General features: G+C 49.3%; 1 protein-coding gene across 6 annotated transcripts in view; it reads left to right on the top strand.

Moving 5' to 3' along the window:
* The window catches only part of TLN2 (talin 2), a 461,380-nt gene that overhangs the window by 204,438 nt on the left and 233,197 nt on the right, over positions 1–23,745 (top strand). For 4 of the 6 annotated variants that reach the window (XM_075532415.1, XM_075532420.1, XM_075532416.1 and 1 more), the window contains one exon: positions 7,156–7,233. The exons of the other annotated variants lie outside the window; for them this stretch is intronic. The gene's annotated coding sequence lies outside the window, so the exon portion shown is untranslated. The remainder of the gene's footprint in view (positions 1–7,155; positions 7,234–23,745) is intronic. 6 annotated transcript variants of the gene reach the window in all.

Here is a 23,745-nt window from a genome sequence, read left to right on the forward strand (position 1 = left end):
AGCAGCCCAACACATCACCACTATACTACCAGAGTTCCTTCAGCACAGATTAATAGTGCATTTAGTTTTTTACACGGTTTTTAAATGTTGGAAGGGAAGTTAACTGAGTTACACAATGGTGAGGGATCTGTCGCCCTGATCAGTCTTTCTTCCTGGCTCTGCAGAGCAGCGTGGTGAGGGTACCCCTCTTGCCCTCCTGGTGGGCACATATTCTTCATGGCTGTTTGATCACCAACAAATCATCAACAGGGCCTGTGCTTAGTCATTTAATTTTGAGTGTATTGGGGTGAAGTGAACCGTCTGTAACTTTGTTTGAAAGAACTAATCATAACATTACTCTCCAAAGTATGTTATGTGGCACAAAAATGAAGGAATCTGTGTATAAATAAGTTTGAAGCCACTGATTTATCATCTACTCATTCAAAGTGGCTGAAAGGTTTGGCACGAGAGAAGTTCCACATCAGCGTCCCGCGCACAACAGACTCGGAGATCTTTTCTTCTGTGCACTCTCGTCTTTCTGCTTTGCTGAAATGTGACTCTGCTTTGCTGAAATGTGACTTTTAAAGAAGAGGCTGTGGTTTCTCGCCAGCAGCTCTGGTGGTGCTGGGGGCCTAGTGGTTATGTTATGCACTGGGCCGCCAACCGCAAAGTCAGCAGTTCGAAGCTACCAGCAGCTCCGTGAGAGAAAGATGAGGCTTTCTGTTGCCATGAAGAGATTATAATCCTGGACAACCCGGCGGGGCAGCTCGACTCTGCTGCAGGGCCAGGCAGAGTGGGCACTGAGTGCTGGTGGAGGTGAAAGGCTTCTGCTGCGTGCCCTGCTCTGGACCCTGCCAGTCTCCAGGCGTTAGGGAGGAAAGCTAGACAGAGAAGTGCAGGTACTCCCCCCTCCCCGCCCCTGTCCCACTGGCATTAGATACCGTCTTCCCTTGGGGAGCTGGGCTTCTAATGACAGCACCGAACTTACATTTTCAGAAACAAACACAACACAGATCAATCCTTGCCAAGCAGTGGCAGTTGAAGAATTTGTTTTCAAAATGTGCCCTCTTTGCCTCTCCTCGCCTCTCCTCTCCTCATCCCTCTTTCGGGCTACTGAAGACCGATATGGTTTCTCTCCTTCCTGCTTGGATTTTATGATTTCAAGCAATAAAAGCGTCAACTTTAAGTGCTAACATTAAGTCATGAGTAGGCTCTGCTCATCCTCCGGTAAATTGAGTGGGGTTTTCTTCTTTGCTTGCCTTGTAAAGTCTTGTGAATATAAACCTGCTTTCCTGACTTCGGGAGCCCTAGTGGCGCTGTCGGTAAGCACTGTGTTACTGGCTGCATGGTCGGTGGCTCAGACGTCCAGGAGCAAGATGAGCCTCTTGGTGCTTATGGAAACCCGATAGAGGGACTCTGAATCGACCCAAAAACAGTGGGTTTGTTGTGGTTTTTAAATACCCAGGGCCGCTCTTAAATTCAAAAGCAAGCAATGCTATTGAGTCAATCTGACCCGTAGCCATGTGAGGGGCCACGGGAGAATGGCCTGTGGGTTTCTGAGACTCTGAATCTTTATGGGAATGGAAAGCCTTATCTTTCTCCTGTGGAGCAGCTGGTGGCTTTGAACTGCTGACCTTGTGGTTAGCAGCCCCACATGTAACCCACTGTACCACCAGGTAGACTCCTTTCTGACTTTTCTGTCCATGCAAGGACATGTTGTCAGGAGAGACCAGTCCTGGAAGAAGGACCTCATGCCTGGTAAAGTGGACCGGTAGTCAAGAGCCCACCGTGGCCGCAAAAATGGGCGCAAACATAAGATCCAGTGAGGATGGCATGGGGCCGGGCAGAGTTTCCTTATGTTGTACATGAAGTCAGTACATGGGGTTAGGCTAGAGCCCACAGTTCCTTGCCTTTCAATGAAATTTTACCACAGGTGTGCTCTTGGCCCCCTGGGGTGTGCAGTGAGCATTGTACCCACCCCTCTCACCCCCAGGCCCCCCAGTTCCTCACCGACTTGGCCGCGTACTCCTGTGGGGATTATGCCAAGTGAGAAGTCGCAAACAGAGTTCATAAACCTTCCCACTAAAAAAGTGCCCAGTATGCTGTCCATCAGATTCCTTTTCAACACGTTTTTAAGAGTCGATGAACTTCATCTTTACTGCTCTGAAGCTAACGATGAACGGTCGTACGATTTGCCGAGCCCTCAGATCATACTCTCATGCGAAGAACTTGACCCGTTTTCTCTCATCCCATCAACAAACACCTGAAGGGGCTCAGAACTGCTACCTCTGCTTTGATGAGGAGCAGCCTTGCGAGAAGGGCTTGTAGTTAAGCTTCCCCTGCAGACCAGGAAGTGGCCTATGATCCTGGAGCACCGAAGGCTTGTCCGGAGTCTGACGGGTATTTTAGGCAGTAAATGTGGTGCCTTTTGGCCCCATTGCTGTGGAACGGGATGGCGTGGAAGTCGTCTGATTGCTTAGCGTACACCAGTACGGAGAAGGCTGCTTTCTTTAACGTAGGTGCCTTTCAGGAAAGCGCCTGCCTGGGACGTTCGAAATAAGTTTCCAGTTGTTTGGAAGAGTCGCATCTGTGCTTTCGACACGCGTTTTTCAATAGGCGGGCGGACCTTGATTGAAACATGTCCTATCTGCCGGCTTTTCTAGACAAGGTTCGGTCGAGATGCCCTCACCGTGATGCTCAGACAGCAGGGAGTTTCTACCAGGGACTGCACCCGTCGCTGCTCTCAGCCAGTTGCAAGTCCAACAAGATGCCCTGGGACTTCTGAGTGCTTCGGACTGCTTTGGGGTGTCATCTCCTTTGAAACTTACACGCTTCCCTTTCGGCTTCTGGCAGCCCTGAGCATGTCTTAGCGTTCCCTGGCTCGTCGAGGCACCCTTATATGGGGGTCTTTTCTCAGTGCAGTCTTCCTTCCTTTCATAAGACATCGCTGGGATGATATGAACTCACTGATGAGCTCTTCATAGGAAGATCTCCATCTCCCCAAGCAAGGTAACATTCATAGGTGCAAGGGTTAGGTTTCACCCTACCTTTTGGGTGCCATTCCGTTCACAGCACCCACTGACAAAAGCAGCATCACTCTCTTCACTCAGATACCAGGGCATAAGTCCTAGTATTTTCACTCTCAAGTTTGGACTCATTTGGCCCTTTCTGCCTAGCCACCCATTTCGAGACACGTCCCTGCACAGAGGAGGGGCCCGAACCGAGAGGCCAGGGGTTGGCACTGGGTCCTATGGGTCTGTCCTGGTTCTGCCAGGACTTGGTCTTTGTCGAAGTCTTGTAATTGCTCAACTCTAAAATGAAACCGTGGTTCTTGTCCTTTGTCTCGCTAGCTGCCTGGAGACGAGGGGGGACTAATGAGATGTATTCTCTACATCTAGTATACTTATTAAAGGATTTGTGCGTCTACAAGGGATTGTGGCTTGTTAGCTAGATGTATAATTATGGCTTTATGAGGAACCATGTATTATACAGAACTTCTGAACTTTGGGAAATAAGACAATGTGAGGAATAAATTTGTTTGCCGGAAATAGATGGGAAATAATGGGTACATTATGGGAATATATTTCTGAATTTTAGTCTAAATAGGAGGAGAAAGCTTTTCATGTGTAAACATAATCTAATAAAAATAAATCTGTGATGTGGCTAAGCATCTTATAATGGAGAATGTTTTAACCATAGCAAGAGCCCATCTGGGCAATTATGTCTCTTCTGATTTTATCTTTATTCATGCAGCGTCTTCATCAATTCCCTCGTTAGGCAGGAATGAGTCTACCTGTCTCTCGAAATCATTCTTGACCCTTTTTTACATTAGCTCTGAGCTTCTTGCGTCAGAAACATTAGGTAAGTCTTTATTCGTGTGAATACAAGGTTGATTGTCCTGTTATCAAACGGAATGGGGATGAGGGCGAGAGAGGCAGGAAAATAAAGAGAAACACTGCACGATACAGAATTAGTCACAGAGTCTCGGGGCCGCACAAACAGCTAAGTGCTCCACCACCAGCTGAGAGGCTGGCTGTTCAAAGCCACACCAAAGCACCTAAGAAGAAAGGCCTGGTGTTCTCATTCCAAAAGGTCACAACCTTGAGAACCCTGTCAGCAGTCTTCCTTTCCACCTGCGGAGTGCCTGGCAGTCAGAATGGATGCCGGCAACTCACAAGCACCACCTCCACCAGCTACCCCCTCCACCACGTCTGGTAGCCTGCCACGAACTCGTTCGAGCTAGCTTCCAGCAGAATAGGGTTCGAATCAGGTTCCGGGGGTGTCTCTGGAGTCCAGTGACAAGTTCACAGTCGTCCTCAGGAATGAGTATTTGCTGAAGGTGAGAAAACTCCAACTAGCATTCACGGTGAGCCCACATGGTGACGTGGTGGTACCATAAGGCAGGCAAAGTGGCCAGAGCAGGAAAGTGGACCGTTGATGAAGTCTTGTTACGTAACACTTGGACGGCAGACTTAGAGTTTTAAGAAGTACCATTGTTTTCCTGAGAAAAACAATTCGTGCTCATTGAATTATGAAATTCAAACTGTCAAAAAGGCAAGAAGGAAATCAACTTAAATTCTGATAACCAGAGGTAATCAAAACGATTTCGATAAACACCCTTCTAGACATCTCTCTGGGTGTCTAGGAAACACACAAGTCACTGCCGACGCACACTGCACAGGGTCATTTACCTGCCCGACTCCGAAACATATCTGGGACAGCCTCACATCATCCTGGACTTCTGTCATGCTTTTGAAAGTCTGTGTCATTTCATCCACGTGCCTCCTCAGGGTGGGCCTTATGCACATGTACTCTCCCCCTCGCCCATTGATTGAGCAATGCCATCTGCAGACTTCGTTCTGCGTACACAATTAGCTGCTTGGAGCACAACTTTTACACATGGGGTTGCTCATTTAGAAAGAGAAAATCCAGCTTGTCGCCCTTGAATTCATTCTGACTCAGGCAACTGCATATGGCACAGGACAGAGCTGAGTTCCAGGGGTTGGCTGGGCTGGCGTCTTTTGGGAAAGCAAATCCCCTACGTTGCTAGAAAAAGATTTCCCCAGTTTCTACTCCCATCTTGAGTATCTAGAGCTTGGCCATTTTGAGTCTGTTAAGTCTTTAACAATCTGACAGGTGGAAAATAAAACTTGAACTTAAAAAAATATTTTAAACCAGTTATTAATGTGGTTAAATAGCTTCATGTTTTATTACCATATTTATTCTCCTATGGAACCCTTAGTAAATTGCTTTGTCTCTTGTAAGAGGGGTATTAATCTCATGGATTTTAAAGACATGTTTGTATTCAGCGTTGGATAGCAACTGTTTATAACTTGTGTGTAAATATTTTTCACGATTTCTTATTTTAAGTTTTGACAAAAATCTGGGTTTCTGTCTCTTGGTTTTGTTTTTGCCATTCATATATTATAAATTTTAAAATGCAGCCAGCCAGCTGCCGCAATCCTTTCTCGTTCACGCGTTGGCATCTTGCTAAAATGGCATTTCCTAGCGGCCGACCATGAAACTGTTCACTGCATATTCTTCTGGTACTCATTTGATCCAATTTGGAGTTTTTTTTTCCCGGGCAGAAAGGAGAGGTCTAGATTTCCCCCCTCCCAAACATCTCACAGCACAGCTACATGTTGGAACTGACTCGGTGTGGTGAGTGGCTTTGGTTTGGTAAATAGCTAGCCACCAGCGTTTCATGACTGTCTCCTCCACTTTCCCATATTTGGTGATGTGTTCCTGGGTATGTCCCACGTGAATACTTGGCTCTGCGGCTGGTTAATTCTGCTTCTTCGGTTCGCTTGTCCGTTCTCCCTCGGCTGTGGTGAGCCACGTGCTAAGCGCGACAACGGCCTTCGCTGGGGAACAACCAGACGGGCTGCCGAGCTGTCGACTCGGGTTCATGGCGGCCCGGCGTGTGTCGGAGTAGAACTGTGCTCTGTAATTTTCTTTTTCTTAATTCATGTTTTATTTTTAACCATTTTGTTTGCTTATATTTCATGTACCTTAAATATATTTTCAGAAAAAAATCAAACAAAATTTTTTTTTTCAAAAGTTGTCCAACCATCACCAGGTGCATTTTAAGAACATTTTCTCCATTCTTGTACCATTGTGATTAGTTCCCATTACCCCCAGTCCTCCCCTGCTGTAACCTCAAGGAGCTATGAACAGAGTCACTGTCTCCTAGAGCGTTCCCAGTGACTGAGTTTCTCCAGAGTAGATCAAGCGACCTTTCTCTCAGATATCTCCGGGTAGACGTAACCTTCCAACCGGCAGGTGTTCACCCAGGAGTTATTTGTTGGGCCGCTAACCTCAAGGGGAGCAGATAGAAACCACCAGCTGCTCCTCAGGAGAAAGAGTAAGCTTTCTGCTCCCAGAAAGACGTACAGTCTTGGAATTCCTGGGTGCTGGTCTGCTCTGTCCTACAGGGTCATGGTGAGCCACACGCAGCCCGGTGACAGTGAGGTCGCGTTTTGAGTTGACAGACTCTGCTTCCTTCGACTTGGGGTTTACGGTCAGGTTGTAATCGCTAACAGAACCAGGCTCAAGACGAGAAACAGCTGAAGCAAGAGGGGCTGCTTCGCAGACCTGCTAAAAGGAACTAAGCAAGGCAAAGGGGACCAGGACAAGCCAAGAACAGCCCGGGGAAGAGTTCAGTGCCTCATAGTTTTGTTTACTGTATTGATGGGGCACGGAGGGGCTCATGTCTTTTGACTTTTGTTCAGAGTTAGGGTCACTAAGCATTCCTATCACAGGGAAGGAAAAAAATTGTTTTGCCTCCTTGCCAACAGTAACATAATTTTGGTCTTCAAAATAAGTGCCTTGGGACCTCAATTCCCCGTTGGTAGAGAGAATTCCCAGCCCATGCGTTGCCGCGGAAATTCATTGTTTCCTGAGTTGTTTCCTCTCGCTCATTGTAGGGCAAATGGCCAAATGTATACATTGAGACTTTTCAGACACCGACGTCTGTAACGTTACTGGGCTCCGATGGTTTCATTTTCTCGTTTTTTAATCAATCATTTTACTGGGGGCTCTGACAGCTCTTATAACAATCCGTACATCCCCTGTATCAGGCACACTTGAATATATGCTGCCATCTTCGTTTCTAAAGCATTTTCTTCCTGTTTGAGCCCTGGGCCTCAGCTCGGATGGTTTTGGCTATCGTTTCAGGTCTTGTTGCTGGGGGCTTCGCAGATGCTCCGGGATCTCTTCAGGGGAGACGACTCTGTTCCTGAACGGCCACGTTAGGTGAGTCCTTGGGAAAGAGGCTCTGTGCTTATCTGTGGGGCACCAGCCTGCATGCGTGTACCTTTACGGAGTTGATCTTCGCTGTGGGGGTTCGGGGAGGCAGGTGAGTCTCGCAGGCCTGGTCTCTACGCTGGTCGATTTCCCCACCTGGGCGCTGTCGCAGGGGCCTAGAAAAGGGATGAGTCGCAGACTTTGACCTTCCTCATGACTTCCCATTCACACCGGCTCGCTCTCTTATTGTGATTAATGTGTTGCTGGGGGTCCTGGGTAAGGAAGTAACGGAGAAACAACTTCCAGTCGTCTGTAGACTGGAATGGCTTGGTGGTCCCTGGAGCCGCGAGGAGGAGTTGAGGTGGACTTTGGTTATGGCTGGATGACTGGTTTCTCCTTTGCTCGGGACTGCAGGTCCCCCCTTGTGTGTATGTGTACGAAGTGTCCTGGGCAGGGGTGCATATGCTGGCGTATGTCTAGGACAGGGGTGAGCAAACTGATTCACAAGCCATCCGTGGCTTTTTCGTTCTATCCATGTGGCTCTGATGTAAAATTGCAAAGTTTTTAAGGATATTATTCAGATACTGGTGATTTCATTTGTAAAAATATATTTATAGCTCTTGAACAAATTTTAAATTGTTGTGAAGAATAGGCTCTTCTGTCTCAAAAGTTTGCCAGCCCCTGGTCCAGAGTAAAGCCTGACAAGGGAAGGGAGGGAAAAGGGGTGGGGGGGGGCAGGCTTGGCTTATGTTCCTACCGGATGTGGTTGTATCACGGGACACCCAGTCATGTCTGTTCAGTTCCCGGCCAGTGGGGGATGGGTTAGTCCATCTTGGTTTGTCTAATTGTCATTATCAATAAAATATTATAGGCTAGACTTGCCCAGTCAGTCCCACACTTAAAGATTTTGTCAGATTAAAAAGAAAACTCAACAATATAGTCTCGCCAATTTTTATTCTCAATGGTGATGTAAACAGTGTCATCCTGAGGGGAGTGTGTCTGTGTCGGGCATGGGGGTGGACCACACCAGGTACACTATTGGGGTAGGGGATGGATGACACAAAAATGACCATCTGTGCATTTGGGGGGAGTCTTTCAGCAGAATTTTATTTTTTTTAATAAAAAATATCCCTGTAGTTAGTTGTAGTAGCAAAAACAGTGCTTGGGTGTTTTTGTAAGCCCAGCTCACATGGATGGATGTGTCCATGGGCTAACCCTGTGTGCCGAGGCAGCTGAGTTGTCCAGTGCACCCTGTCAGAGTTGCCACTATATCCGAGTCACAGGGACAGACACACTGTTGTTATCTTGGCGGCGGCTGCTTTTATTGTTGCTGCTTGTGTCAGATTTCCTAGCGTGTTAATTACAATGTTGTGGCAATTAGTAGTTGTAGACCTAAATCCATCATGTTTTGTCGGATGAAGTAGTGATTAATGGAAAAGAGGGAGAAACCATTTTAAAGGTTTCACTTAGTTACTATTGGGGTAATTTAATGTAGCAGGATTTTGTAAAATGAATTTGTCGGATTTCACATAACCCAAGAAACATTACACTGTAGCAATATCTAACTTGATCACATATTATTCCATGATTAAAACTGGTTGTAGAGGTTGCTGCAGATTGTTCTGGGAGGTCGGTGTCTGTGGGCGTGGCGGTGTGGCATCGTGAGTGACAGCACCAGGTAATGCCGCTGTTTATGAACCAAGTTGCTACGGGGACAGGTACAGTCATTATATGTGTATATTTATCACATCCTCTCAACTTTGGTGTTTGGCATTTTAAAAAATATTAAAAATGACCACTTTCTAATATCATTTCATGAAAATAAAATATTTTCATATTTTATTTTCACATTGAAAGACTAAGACTATAATAGATTTGTCTTTAAATGGCATATCTCTAGCATTATGAATAATTCTGAGTATTTTTTTAAGTCCAGCGTCTTTCTCATTTCTCTGTAGACCAGTGAGCTGGGCACTGGTTTGGGGGAGCACTGGAGGGTGCCTGTCCCTACATTTGTGTTGTTCATCTGAAGCAGGAAAGCAAGGCTATATCCGGTTATATGCTGCCTGTTGGCAGACGCCAGGGTACCCGCTAGCACGATGGAATTAAGCGGAAGGCCAGAGGACAAACAGCAGAGGAGATGGGATTGCTCTGTCGGGAACCCCAAATAAAAACGGCTCCCATTCATGAGCATTAACTTCACCTATAAGCTGCCTTATCGTCCATGTGGCATGAAAACTGGATAAGCGTGTTCAACATCCTGATAAGGGTTGGGGCAGCCTCTCGCCAGGTGTGGCGTAATGGACTGTGCGCTGGACTGCTAATCACAAGGTCAGCACCTCAAAGCCACCAGCTGCTCAGAGAGAGAGAGCGCGCGCGCTTTGTGTTTCCCTATAGAGTCACAGCCTCAGAAATGCATGGGGGCAATTCTCCCCTCTCTGAGAGGGCTGCTAGTAGGAATTGAGTCCCTGGCAGTGAGTTGTGAGTTCAATGTCTGCCTGGAATGTAGGGATGCTGGGTACTGGGGTGCTGCCAGCTGAAGGCCAACTGCCAGAGAGACCAGAGCGGGAGAGCCCCCAGGGTGGGAAGAAGTTGAGTGTACAGACCGAGTCCTGTGTTGGAAGGCTGGGATCAGGGGGATGGGGAGGGCTACTGTTAACTGCCTTTGAATCAGCGCGCACAAAGGAGCAAAACCCTGCCTGGTACCCCGCCATCCCATAATGTGATCCCAAGGGTGTTCACTGGTTAGGTTTTGCGTCCATCTGACACCTGTTCAGCAGCACAGCTCCACTGTCCTTGAGTGGTGCTTTTGCACCAAGTGCCTTGTCTGGGTCTCCTGCATGGAAGGGACGCACTTTCCCACGGAAGTGTCAGTCCCTCACCTGTACACAGGAGGCAGTAGGATAAGCAGTCCTGCTCTGAGACCATGTGTCTGTCCTGGGCTAGGCGCCTAGGGGTCCAGTGTGGGGCAGAGGGGACCAGAAGCATGACAGACAGACTGCTTTTCTAAAACCTTAGTCCTGAACGGAGCATGCCAGGTGGGTTCTTACATCATGGTTCTGCAAAGAACAGAACACACGGCTTTCCGTTCACTTCTCCTTGAGGTGTGGGGCTGCTTCAGAGAGGTAGGGGGCTACAGAACAGTGGACTATAAATTGAGTGGTCAGGATAGTAAAATAATGTGAGGAAGGAGCCACAAAACGACCCACTCCAGGAAGCCTGCACGGTCCTGGTAGCTTCTGACAGCTGGTGAAGTTCAGTGTTGTCTACTAGGATTAGAATGCTGTGGGCCAGTCCTTTGAAATTCCTCCCCCAGGGATCCTGGGCTTTTACTTATTCGTATACCACGTTCTTTACGAACAAGTCTGTCCTGGAAAGGTGCAGCCAGAGTGCTTCTTAAAAGGGAGGATGGCAAGACTCCATGCCCTTTACTTTGGGCAGATTATCCGGAGGGGACATGTCCCTGGAGAAGGCCCTCATGCTTGGTAAAGTTGGGGAACAGCACAAAAGAGGAAGCTCCTCTGGAGATGGATCGACACCGTGGTGGCAGCACTGGGCTCAGACAGAAGAGGCAATGTGTGCATGGTTGCAGGGTGCGCAGTGCTCCATTCTGCCCCGTGCATGGGGTTGGGTCCTAGGTGTCAAAACTGACTCGATGGCACCTAACAACACCAAATTTTCTGGGAGATGCAAATGAAATCAGACTGATTCACCTGGTGGTTTTCCCTTCTGTCAATGTCACTGAGGGTTTATTGCTTCAATGGAGTTGCTTCCACCCGAGGGATATTTATTCACCAGCCTCTTTAGCAAAAAGCTGTATCAAGCAACAACAACCAAGCATTTGTACCGAGCGCATAATATTATGAGAGATGACTCAAACCAACCATTCCTGCCGTGTCTGAAAGTGTCTGGAGCCACAGAAGAACGCCAGCAGGCACTCTCATTTTGATATAAACCAGAGGAAGCAGAATTTGCTCCAAGGGATATGAACCAGTTCAAGTCTGAGTAAAATTTAATAAATGAGTGATGTCACCCATCAGTCCTGTCCTCGAGCCTCTCAGAAGGCCAGGGGGGGCGTCTTTTAGGGTTGAGCAATAAAGGTATTGAGACAGCCTGGAGCTATAGACACTTGGCGGGGAGGACTGTGACGCCTTGCAGGTGGCAGGCGTGCAGGCAGGGCGCACCAGTGAGCAGGGAAGTTAGAGTCTGAGGCGAGGCGCCCTGTGATAAATGATTTGTTTGATGTTTTACTTAATGGCGCGCAGTAGCATTCTGGATTTGAGATTCAATATAGTGTTCTGAACTTAATCTCCCTTTTCCCCCACGGGCTTTGAGCAAATCTCTGGGAATTTTTCATTCCCATTGCCATTTAGGTTGGTGGCCGGCAGGGGCGGGTGGGGCGAGGCAGGCTCGGCATCTGTGAAATTCGTAAGCAGGATCTTTGTAGCTGCCTGTCACGCGGAATCAGCCACTTTGGGGCTGGAACATCTGTAAATATGACTCGTTCCTGCACTTCCTTTGCTTCATTAAGAATGTGATCCGTTCCATGTTTTTGTCATCGTCCTTGTGGTCCCCCTGCCCCTTCCCCCCTTCCCCGTTAGCTACTGTCTTTGAATTGCTCTGCTTGCTCACTGGGGGCATCTGCAGGCTGGGGGGCTATGGAGCACCAGCTTGGTCCTGGGTATGTGCTTGGCTCCTCCCTCTGCGCTAGGAGCTCGGAAAACATCTCAAAGCAACAGCAATTTTCAGACTGTTGTTCGTAATCGAACCCCCTAATCCACGGGTGGCATCTCATGTACCGTTATCCTGAGCTCCCTGGCTCGTTATGATCCTCCGTTGATTTCTCTGGGAAGTGAAGAGGCCCGAGTCTTGGCTAGCGGAGAGTCGATGGGATCGCATGGATGCACATCAATTGTCTCGGCTAGAACTGGATCCTTTAATGCTGTGAAATTCTTTATTCTGCTCGGCAGGCCCGAAGTGGACCTGTCAGAACCGCTGTGCGTGTGTCGAGTTTAGACGTGAAATAAAGACCCCATGACGCCATGGGCCGTGTCCCAAACACACCAAGACACAACATACCCTCCATCAAAGAGGAACCTCAGTCAACAAGAAAGCAGGAAATATTAAAAACCAGAGCAAATTTAAAAGGGGCCAAAGGGAAGTCAAATGCTCAGGCATTGCATTTCCATCTCGCTACATGTGCAGTAATCTACTTTACCATGCACTCTGCATGAGCTGTTCACATCCCGGGGCTGTGGCCACAGGGCCTGCACTGATAGGCTGTTCACATCCCGGATCTGTGGCCACAGGGCATGCACCGGGGCTTAAGCACCAGGTATATTTTCCTTTCAGAGTTTTCTCTTTTCTTTTTTAAACGGAAACCACTTTAAAATGGGGGCAAAGGAGATCAAATGATAAGATATTACGATTGAACCTAACTACTTCAGGCGGGACATTTTGATCTCTAGGTGTGGGGTGGCCAGGAAAAGGTGGGGCAGCTCCTAGGGGAAAACGGCTCCAGGTTTAGTGTGTGCAGTGGCAGGAAGGAGCCTGCTCCTTAAAATGAGCTGACTAGCTAGCTGCCATCTGGCAGCTCTGGCTCAAGGTAAACCAATGCACAGCTGAATGAAATGCTACCCGGCCATACACCACCCCCATGATGAGTTGTGAATTGGACCAATGTGAGCCCATGGATTTTCATTGGCCAATTTCTAATTTTCCAAAGTAAATCACCAGATCCTTCCTCCCAGCCTCTCTTAGGAAGATCTGCTAAAAAACAAAAACCTACTTGGTGTCATAGCAACACCTAAGTGTCCACTAACAGCCAGTGGCTGTGAATGAGGTGCACTGGCCAAGAATGAAACCTAGATCACCTGCATGGACGGTGGCAATTCCACCACGGAGCCCTCACTGTCCCGAGACATACATAGGGGGTGGGCATCGGTATTTATTTTATTGGTCACAGCGATGAAGTGTGATTTCCCACCCGTAACATAGATCATCAGGAGGCAGCCCAAGATTTGTCCTATCAATTCCCAGCTTTCATATTCAGAGTGATTGATTGGTTGTGAGCGGTGGGGTAGAGCATTGAGAAAATAGAGTTGTCATTTTCACCACTTTCCTTTAGCAAGAGTTCTATCCAATGGCTCGGAATGTGGCTTCCAGAAAGCAGCTCAGGCTGAAGCCGACCCTTCGTAGAAATAAAGAATGAGGATGTGCACTGCGTCCATTCTTTGTCCTGATTCTGAAGGCTCTTAACAAAGTTATCCGTGCCGTAAGGGATGGAGCATGACTTGAGAGGGCGTCTGTCTCCCGGGGAGCTAGATTACCCAGGATGCTCAGTTCACTGTGCTGTTCTTTTGGAAAGTTTGATGGGCACCCAGCAGGCTCAGTGACACAAACCCAGGCTCTTGTTGTGTCCACTGCCCTTTTCAGATGGTTACCTTCATCGGTAATGTATCTATACCTTAAACCAGGATGGAAGGAAGGAAAAAGAAAGAAAGAAAAATTGGAGCCCTGGAGGATGCAATGAGTGGGCCTTGTTCTGTTCTCGTTTACACATTTCCAAAACAACAGCCCCAAACTGCCACGCAAGGGGCGAGAAAAGTGGTGAGGTGCAGATGAAGAGAAAGAAGGGTGTGATGGGGAGATGAGTAACCAACCACTAACTGGAAAGATAAGGTAGAATCTGTGTCTGCGCTAGTTGGTTTATGTGTAGGTGCTTTCAGATCAAGCAACTATAAACCACGGTGGGTTCAACAAGACTGAAGTCCTAGGCTCTCAGCTAGCGTGAAGTCCAAAGGTGGATTGTGTAGGGCGGTCGAGGCAGCTCAAGAGGTTGGGCAGAGACTAGGGTCCCTCCTGGGAGGGGTGGATGTGGTAAAGTTTCCTTGCGATCAGTGCCTCCTCAACCAGGGTTTGAACTTGTAAACTCAGCACAAAGATACTAATCCTTTATAGACCAAATGGAAGAACTCTGAGGATGGGTGCCATGTCGGCGGCTAAGCTCCATCTCTCAGGCACCGTGGGCCGTGCTAATGGTTTCCACACGTGCTGCTAACCAAACGGTTGGCGGTTTGGGTCCATCCAGAGGTGTCTTGCAAGAAAGGCCTGATTTACATCTGACAACGCAGCCGCTGGAAACCCTGTCCAGTGGAGCTGCCCTCCGACCCACACGGAGTTGTCATCTGTTGAAATCGGCTCGGGGCGGCCATCTCAGCCTAGCATGGAGGGCTCGCTGCATCTCTGGAGTCCCGTGGTGCTCCGTCATTGACTCCCGTATTAGAGGATCGTCGTGTGAACAATGGCATCACATGCGATATCGCCTGTGCCCCCTCTGCCACCCCCAGGTGCTTAGACACTGAGCCCCCCAGTGGATGATCAAGCAGTTGCCATGGAATGAAGTGTGTCTTATGGTGATCCCACGTGTGCACAGTCAACGGCTGCACGGGGTTGTCGTGTTTGCGACCTTGGGAAGCAGACCACCAAACCTTTTCTTCCAAGGCTCAAAACACTGATCTTTGAGCTAGGAGTCCAGGGACTCCCCAAACATACTCCTCCAAAACACAGCTAAACATCCCCCAACCCCCAAACAAAGAAGAAAGAAAAACTCACCGCCATTGAGCCAGTTCTGACTCATAGCAAGCCTATAGGGCAGGGTTCGTGTGCCCCTTTGGGCTTCCGAGACTGTAGACTGTAACTCTGTACAGGAGTAGAAAGCCTCCTCTTTCTCCCACTGAGCACTGGTGATTCCAAACTGCTGACCTTGTGGTTAGCAGCCCAAACACTATGCCATCAGGGTTCCTCAGGAGCTCCCAGGAAGCCATCAATATTTCTGTTCCCTTCAACCCAGAGGCTTTTCTGTCCATCAAGAGGAGTGAGAGTGGTTGGCTGGTAGTTGAGCACCTAACCACTTGTACACTCTATGTTCCCATTTTCTCCCCCTCTCCCAGCGCCCCACAGATAAAAACACGACAAAACAACCCCCCCAAAAAAACCTGCCATTGGGTCAGTGCAGCTCATCGAGACCCTGTGTGGGGTTTCCCAGGGTGTCTGTCTGTGCAGGAGAAGCCGGTCTCATGTTTCTCCCGCAGAGCAGCTGGGAAGTTGGAAGCAGTGACCTCTGGTCAGCAGGGCCCCGCTGACCCGACAGGGCCCCGCTCCGTCTCCCGCTCTCTAGAGATACAGCACATGATGAGCGCCTCGTGACACTTTCAGGTGAATCAAGCCACCAACTGGACATCCGTCTGCTTCCTTTTATTGCACTTTCTCATAATTACTTCTAATATGGTCAAGGCTCCAAAGTCTCGCTCGCAGAGTAAGGCGTGCGGGAGGGATCTGCTCTCCTGCGAGACGCCTCAATACCCTCTTGCCTCCCTGCACAGGACCCGATTGGAAAGAGCGTGGCTTCTCAGCCAGGTGGGCTGCCACCGTGGCTGTGCCCGGGGAGTCAACCTGCGCACATCCCGAGGATGGCCCAGGACTGGGCACCGTTCTTGTGCTGCACATGGGTTTGAGTCAAACGCTCCTTCGTGGTAGTAAACAACAGCAGCCTTACGCTGTTGTTGTTGTTGTGAAACATGCATGGACAGTAGCATGCATCTGCGTCCCTGCTTGGGAAAGAGCAGTGGAGTGTGCATACAGTCTCTTCTCGCTGCTGTCACTTCCTCCATCCACAGTGGTGGTGGCGAAGCTCTCCTTCCTACGGCTCCAGGGTCTCCTGCCTTTGCTCCAGCTTCTTTAGCCGGTGACCTACGGAGGGGCACTGGAGCGGGTTTCTTCTCTTACTGTGACCAGTCGTGCTGAAAAAAGGAGCCGTGGATACACCCGAACCCGTTTTTCTTGTTTCACCTGACAGCAGTTTGGGGGTGACGTGAGCAGGGACAGGAAGGGAGCTGTGTTTGGGAGAGGCAGAGTGTTTGGGCGGAGCAGATAGTCTATTCCCAGGGGGAAAGGAGTCGGGCCTAGGGTGATTAGTCAATCCAGAGCAGTGACCTGGAGTGGCAGGCCAACAGTTGTGGCTTTTGGACCCCAGGTCAAGAGCCAGGAATCACTTTTGCCTTCAGACTGGATAGTAAGTATTTTATGCTATGGACACCCGATCCTGCTATTGGGGTACAACAGCCAGCCATGGACACTCCATAAGCAATGAAGATGGCTGCATCTCTATCAAACCTGATTGAGTAAAACATGTTCACGTTTTGGAACATTATTATCCAGGTGCTTTCTCCCTTCTCTGCACCATTTAAAATGGTAAGAAATGTTCTTAACCCACAAGGCATAGTTTACTAACCTTTGCTCTGTGTACTTGGGAGCCATAGATAATTCTTGAGCATGAGCTTGACCACCGGCTGAAAAGAGTTTGTCAACAGAGGACTGAAGAGGGTTTTTGTGCCTTTTTCCCCAATAGCCAAGGAGCCCAGGTTTAGGAAGCTGTTGAAGTTTACAAAGTGGTTGAAGTTGGTAGGGGTCAGTAGCTTTATTTCCCTTTTGTTGTCCTTTATTACCTGATCTCGTAGGCTGGGTTCACTAGAGAAGCTAAACCAACGAACCTTCTAGCTGAATATAGGCATTCACTAATGAATGAAGCCGGCAAGTTCAAAGTGCGTGGGTCAGATGTTAGGCCGGAGGGGAGGCTTCTTCTGACTCTGTAGCTACTGGAGGGGAATAACTCAAAATTCGTAGGGAAATCACATACTTTGGGCTGAAGAGATAAAGGAACTCAAGGCTGGCAGGTAAGAGGGGAAGCAGCTGACAGCTCCCAGGAGCAGCAGGCTATTGGCTCTGGTCAAGAGAACTGGAGGTCAGCGAGCCAGATACAGGATCCAGGCCCCACAAAAAGCCTTTCAGAGCATCCACTTACATTGGGAAGGCGCCCTGGTGGTGTAGTGGTTCCACATGGGGCTATGATCTGCGTGGTCGGCTCTTTGAAACCACCAGCAGCTCCTTGGGAGAAAGATTGGGCTTTCTACTCCCAGAACCACTTACAGTGTCAGAAACCCACAGGGGGTCACTGACTCAGCAGTGAGTTGGGTTTGGTATTTATATTGGAAGCAGGCCATACCCCAAGGAGTTCTCATTGTGGGCGGGGTGGAGGTAGAGGATGCGGGGAATTACTAGATCTAACTGCCAACCACTGAGAATCCTGGCCCCGCCAACGTGACATAAAACCTTACCTACCACATCTGAGATTGGAGAAAGCTTTTGGGAAGCATGATGCTCATTGTACTATTCGATGTAGAATTTGTATTTATTTCTTTAAAGCTCTGCTTTTAGCATTTTCCATCAACTATACACAAAGAGTGTGAATCCCACTATCCACACTGTGGGAAGTTTCAACAAAATGGTCTTATTTCTTGCCCCTTGTCCCTCCTTTCTCCCTCCACTTTTTTCCCTCCTCCCCCCTTCATGCCTGACCAAGAAACCCAGCACTGAGCCCCATTCAAACGCCAGTCTTTCATAGCAGCTGTCTTGTGCACTTAGTTTCTTGCTACATTTGCAGGCTAACTATTGCGAAAACAGTCTTTTGTTTGTGGGTGGAAAATCAAAGACGATGTAAATGAAAAATGCATTTTTCATATAATGGAAATTATTAGAGCAACTTTTAAAATGTCACAGCAGATTAATGCAGACACGAAGGGGCTGGGTATCTTTTAGAAAGTAGGTCAAGTTATCTCATGTTTATGAATGAGGTGAATTACACAGTATGTAGGTTTAGGTTTATAAAGCTGGGTGGAACTGTAGCTTATGTGAATTACCCTAGCCCAAATGATATCTTAGAAAAATATCATTAAAATAAATCGGCTTGTGTGTTTTTTAATCCTTTTTGTCTGGGGTGCTTTATGCCTGCTATTTTATCAACTTAATACACTAGCAGAAGCAGTGAGCTGCTCTTCAGTTTGCATTGCCTGTGCTGGAAACAGTTCAAACTGAAGGTAGATGGAAGCCAGCCAGTAAAGGCTTCCAGAATCCTTGGGAGGTTGGGAGTGACCTGCTCAAGGTTGAACTTCCAGGACATCCTCCATCCCAAGAACCGTTTTTTCCTACGAGGATCAGGGACAGTATTGCTGTTGCCGCTGTGGAAACCAGCTCCGGGGCCGCGCACCCGTGTGAATAGATGGATGCTTCTTTCCCCTGATTCAGTTTCTGATGAGAATCCTGCTCTCCGCCCCTCCCACCCCTGCAACACGAGCCATGCCATTCTTAGAGAGGATGGTACGGGTTCCGTGGTAGAATTCTTGTCTTCCGTGCCAGAGACGAAGGCTCGGTTCCTCGTCTCGTGAGCAGTCACCACCCGTCTCAGTCTGTGGAGACTTGTCCTGTTGTCTGTGGGGTCCCTGTGAGTTGGGGGCTGATTTGATAGGTGGCAGCTAACAACAGGAAGCCGCGCTTGGCACAGTAGCAGCAAAGGCGTCTGGACAGACGGACGTTCAGCTTCACCCCTCGGTGGCACAAGCGAGGCAATCTGCATGACGCCGCTTTCCACAGTTTCCACTTTGGGCAAAGGCGTCTTCATGCACAGTACGCCGGCCGCCGACACGTGAGGGAGAACCGGAATGTCTTTCCTAGACCTCTGTGATGATACATCGTGGTGGCTTTCATCATCCTGAGGGTCACTGGTGTTACCAGCGTGACACCAGAATTCCCAGTTCACCTGTGCAGGTGTCGTGTTGCTGACGACACAGAGGGCCGAGTGAGGTAGCATCCACCGGCGCAAAGAGAGATGGCGTCAGTGTCAACGTCTTGTCACCTGGCGATGAGTGCCAGGAAAGGAACGCCATCTGTGGTTGAACGGTCTGACGGTCAGTGACGGTGGGATCCAGGCGAGGGGGGACAGTGTTTCATCTTTATGCACGCTGGCAGGCCACAGTACTGCTCAGACCATGCGGTATTTAAACATTTATTATGCTAACCCGAGCGTAAGGTTCGTGAGACCACATTTGTTCCCCACAGGAGAGCGGCAAGTTTCCAAACCATCAGCCTCTTTCCTGAACCCCTCAGCGACACCCCTGCTCTCCCAGAGAGAGAGCGTCGTTCCCCAAGCAGTTGCTAGTGGGGCGCTCGGAACTGAAAGCCCCCGGTTTCGAAACCTGATATTCCTGCGTGCAAGTTGGCATTGCACCAATCACTGCCTTTCGGAACGTTGGCAAGTGTTGGCCTTTCCAAGCTTATTTCCTTAGATCTAGTATTCCTTCTCAGGAGCCCTGGTAGCAGGGTGGGTTATGAATTGAGCTGCTAACCACAAGGTCAGCAGTTTGAAACCCCCAGCCACTTCATGGGAGAAAGAGGAGGCTTTCTACTCCAGTCAGGAGTTACAGTTTCTGAACCCTGCAGGGCTAGTTCTACTCTGCCCTGTGGGACCACTGCGAGTCAGAGTTGACTCGATGGCAGTGACTTTGTCTTTGCCTGGCAGTCCCCTCCATGTAGAGGTGCGGTAGGCACTTGTTCCCACAGGCTGGTTTACAGGCCAGTGCTCCGTGCTGAGCTGCTGCTCTCCCTGTCAGCGTCATCATCGTTCACGGTCTCGGGACTGTCCCCACTGACTGCGCCACCGTGATGAGCGGGCGAGCCCTCCGCCCTCTTCCTCTGTCTGATACGCTCCATTCTGCTAGGCTGCTTGTGTTTCTGCCCTGCTCCCTTGGTTGTCTCTGTCTCCTTGTGCTTGCAGGCCTCCCTTCTGCCCTTCAAACGCCCTTGGGTTCCTCCCACTTCCTCGAAGGGAAACATCTCTCTTCATGCTAAATAGCAATGAGAGCAGCCAAGGTCACTGAAGGCCCAGTAGCTTTTTATTTGTCATCCAGAACTCAAGACCTCCTTCCGAGGCTTGAAAGGAGGTGGCAGCTTGCTCGCCTTCCCTTCCCCCTTAATTAGATTGCAGATTCCATTTCAGTGATGGGTCGAAGCTAAAAGGCCCTTAATTTTGTTGCCAAGTCTTTTTTTTTTTTGGCCTGGACACCATCTCTCCGTGGACTTTGGCGCAGTACAGAGTAAAGGGGCACACGCTGGTCCCCACTTTGTCACAGCCTTCTAGGTGATTGTGCTTAGTGGAACTCCAGAGACAGGACAGAGAAGGGTGATTGAAGGGTTGACACATGTATTAGAAACGAATCCACAGAAACTCGTATATGAGTTTTGTATAAAGGTTAAGTGGGCATCAAGAAACCATCCCAACCCAGTGCTGCCCAAGCCAAATCCAACATTAACCCATATGTCCAACACCAGTCCACAAAGTCCTCCTCCATCTCACAAAACAGATGCAATGATGCCGACTGCAGGAGAAAAGCTGAGTCAGTGAACATGTAAGCATCTCAGCACTGACAGGGGTCTCCACACGGGTCTCCAGCACCCAGGGCTGCATCGGGGTAGGTCCATGTGGCTTCTCCTCAGGGATGTCTTGCAGGAAGTGAGCCTTGCAAGCTGAAGCAGGGGACTGGCTAAGGCAGCTGCACCTTGGTGCAACCATCACAAAGCAAGAGACCCGAGAACTAGAAAGGCGAGGCTCACTGAGCCATTTATCCCTCCGCCCTTCAATTAACCCCACATGTGTTTATCAGCTAGGTTGGCGCAATAAAGTTACTATCTCCATACAGATCCTTCCACGCCACCAAGTACAGACATGTTTCTGCAACTGTTCCCACTTGGTTTTGTAACTGCAGTTTGGCCCTCAATTCCTAGTATAGTCAATGCCCACATGGAGCAGATCCGGTATGCCCTCAGCCCTCATTGTTGGCTGCTTGTGGGCACCATGCCCTCCACATGATAGACAGCAGCGTGGAGCCCTGTTCCTTGGCTGTGAGCAAGTGTACTTCCCACCTTCTTAAATACCCGTCTTCAGGAACTTGAACTTGAGCTGTTGGTTATTTTGTCAAACTCTCTGTCACTTTTGGTAAGCCCTTTGTCAAGGATTTGAGAGTCACACGTCAAACTACTTTTTTAATGTTAGCATTGACAGTTAAATGACTAACATTCTTGTGTACAGCTGTACATGTGAGTTTGTGTTAAAGATTACATTGCTTTCACCCCAAACACAATCAGATGTTGGACCCCCATGATCACCTAGGTGACCGGCTGACTTCATTCAACCGACGTGTATGGCACATCTATGTTGAGCCGGGCATTCTGCTGCGTGCTGGAGACTCTTGTCAGATAGGAACAACGTATTCTATTAAAATTGGTACAGATGGTTTAAGGCGGGGAGTTGAGGGTGGTCAGTAGACTGTAATCTAGAAAGGGATTTAGAGCTTTTTCCTAAGGACAGTGCGGACCCCCCTAAAGCAGTGGTTCTTAACCTATGGGTCAAGACCCTTTTGGGGGTCAAATGACCCTTTCAAGGGGTCACCCGATTCATAACAGTAGCAAAATGACAGTTATGAAGTAGCAGCAAAAATAATTTTATGATGTGGGAGTCACCACCACATGAGGAACTGTCTGAAAGGGTCACAGCATTGGGAAGGTTGAGAACCCCTGCGTGTAGGCCGGTGGGATGGAGTGCAGTTTGCCTGTTCGAGTGGTTACTGCCTGAATGTGGAGACACTACGGGAAGCTGCTGCAGTAACCTGGGCAGGAGACAGTGGCCCCCTAATTAGGAGAATGGGCTAGGCGATTGGCTGCGGCAATGGTCTCAGGCATGGGAACAATGAGGACAGCGCAGGACGGGGCAGCGCTCCATTCTGCTGCGCACCGGGTCGCTATGGGTCAGAACCGACTCGTGGCCCCTCACAACCAACAGGAGACCAGAAGAGAGCAGACAAAGAGAGATTTAGCTATGGAAGCCCTCAGGGTTGGGGAGGGTAGGAGACGGTAGTGCCAGGGTTGGGTCTCCCATTTCTGGCTTTGTTAGTAGTTGGGGGCCTGAGGGAGCCAAGGGGAGACGGGGCACAGGAGGGAGCAGGTTGGGTGACGGGAGAACTGATGGGTTCTTTATTGCATGAGATGGGCTGGCTGCACCTGTGAGAGATCGTGCGGCGATGTGGAACAGACTGGGGTCAGTAGCCCAGCGCAGAGGCCTGGCCAGTCCCTGCGGTTTGGGTGGTTTTTAGTCCCGAGAGTGGGGTGGGGGCAGTGGGGGCGGGCCAGGGTACAGAGCTAGGAAGGAATGAAGGGTCAGAGGAGGACAGGAACAGTGTCGAAGCATGAGACACATGCCCGTGGAGGAGGCTGGGAAGGAAGGGAAAACCACAGGCGACTCATGGGAAATGCGTATTCCTGTGATGAGAGGGTGGTCGGTGTTTTCTGGGATGGAAACCCTTGCTGAACTGGCAGGGGAGAGGGGAGTATCCTTGCCTTGTGCCGTCCCTCCCAGTGCAGTGCTGGGTGAAAGCTGGACGGCCCTTCAACTGAGCGCGTAACAAGAGCGCTTGCAAGGAGGGGGCAACAGAGGCCCTGCGGCTGGGGGGCATTTTTAGAGGTGGATGGGAGTCCCTAGAGAAGAGTACCCCACCTCTGTCCCCCCTCTCCTTACATGCATTGTGCTACGATGTACGGGTGAATTTTCTAGTTGTTAGGTCCTGACCTATAGTGACCTTATACACAACACAACGAGACACTGCTCGGTCCTGCACCATCTTCACACTTGCCACAGATAAAGGTCAATCTTATCTCCTCGAGGGCCTTCCTCTTTCTTGCTGCACCCCCCCCCTTTCCGCCGCCCCTCCTTTACCAAACATGAAAGCCTTCTCCAGGGACTGGGCCCCCCTGAGTATGTAAGACAAAGTCTCACCAGCCTTGCCTGTGAGGAGCTGTCTCGCTATACTTCTTCAAGACAGATCTTGAAGATCGTTGTGCCCTCGCAGTTCACGGTGCTTTCTGTACTCTCCTCCAGCTCTTGGTTCAAGTGCATCGCTTCTTCGTGGTCTTCATCTTCAGTGTCGCCCCTTCACAGGCCTCTGAGGCAGCTGAAGACGCCATGGCTTGCACCAGGTGCTCCAAGTAACAGCCTTGCCTTTCAATACTCTAAAAACATGTTGAACTTATTTTAACTACACTTAAAACAACAAGCTAAAACAATCAGACACTTACAGAAAAACCAAAAGTCCAACCCACACACGAAATGTTATTCCTCAAACATTTTGATGGTATGTGACTTCCCCTCCCTCCTAACACAAATGATTGTTCTTCATGAAAATCTGGAATTCAGCATCGGGACATTCCCGCCGTCTGATCCTCAGACCAGATTCCATCGAAAGCCGCCTCGTCCTTGTTCGCTTTCTTTATGGCCAGAGGATCCCATTCAGAGCATTCATTGTCTCCCTTTACTCTGGAACCAAACAAGAGTCCGTCCTTGACTTTCATGGCCTGACCTGTTGAAGATGAAAAGCCAGCAGCTGTGCTAAATACCCCTTCATTTGTGTTTGTCTTCTCATGATTACACCCACCTTTGGCATGAATCCTTTGGCATCACATCGTGTGGGGCACCATTCGGATTTAACCCCCACCTGCTGGTGGCATGCCCTCTTCACGTGATTGAAGTGATGTCAGCCTAGTGGTGGGAGTGTTCTGTGAAGAGGTACCGTGAAGCTATGT

Source organism: Tenrec ecaudatus, chromosome 14 (genome assembly GCF_050624435.1).
Source record: "Tenrec ecaudatus isolate mTenEca1 chromosome 14, mTenEca1.hap1, whole genome shotgun sequence".
Classification (NCBI taxonomy): Eukaryota; Metazoa; Chordata; class Mammalia; order Afrosoricida; family Tenrecidae; genus Tenrec; species Tenrec ecaudatus.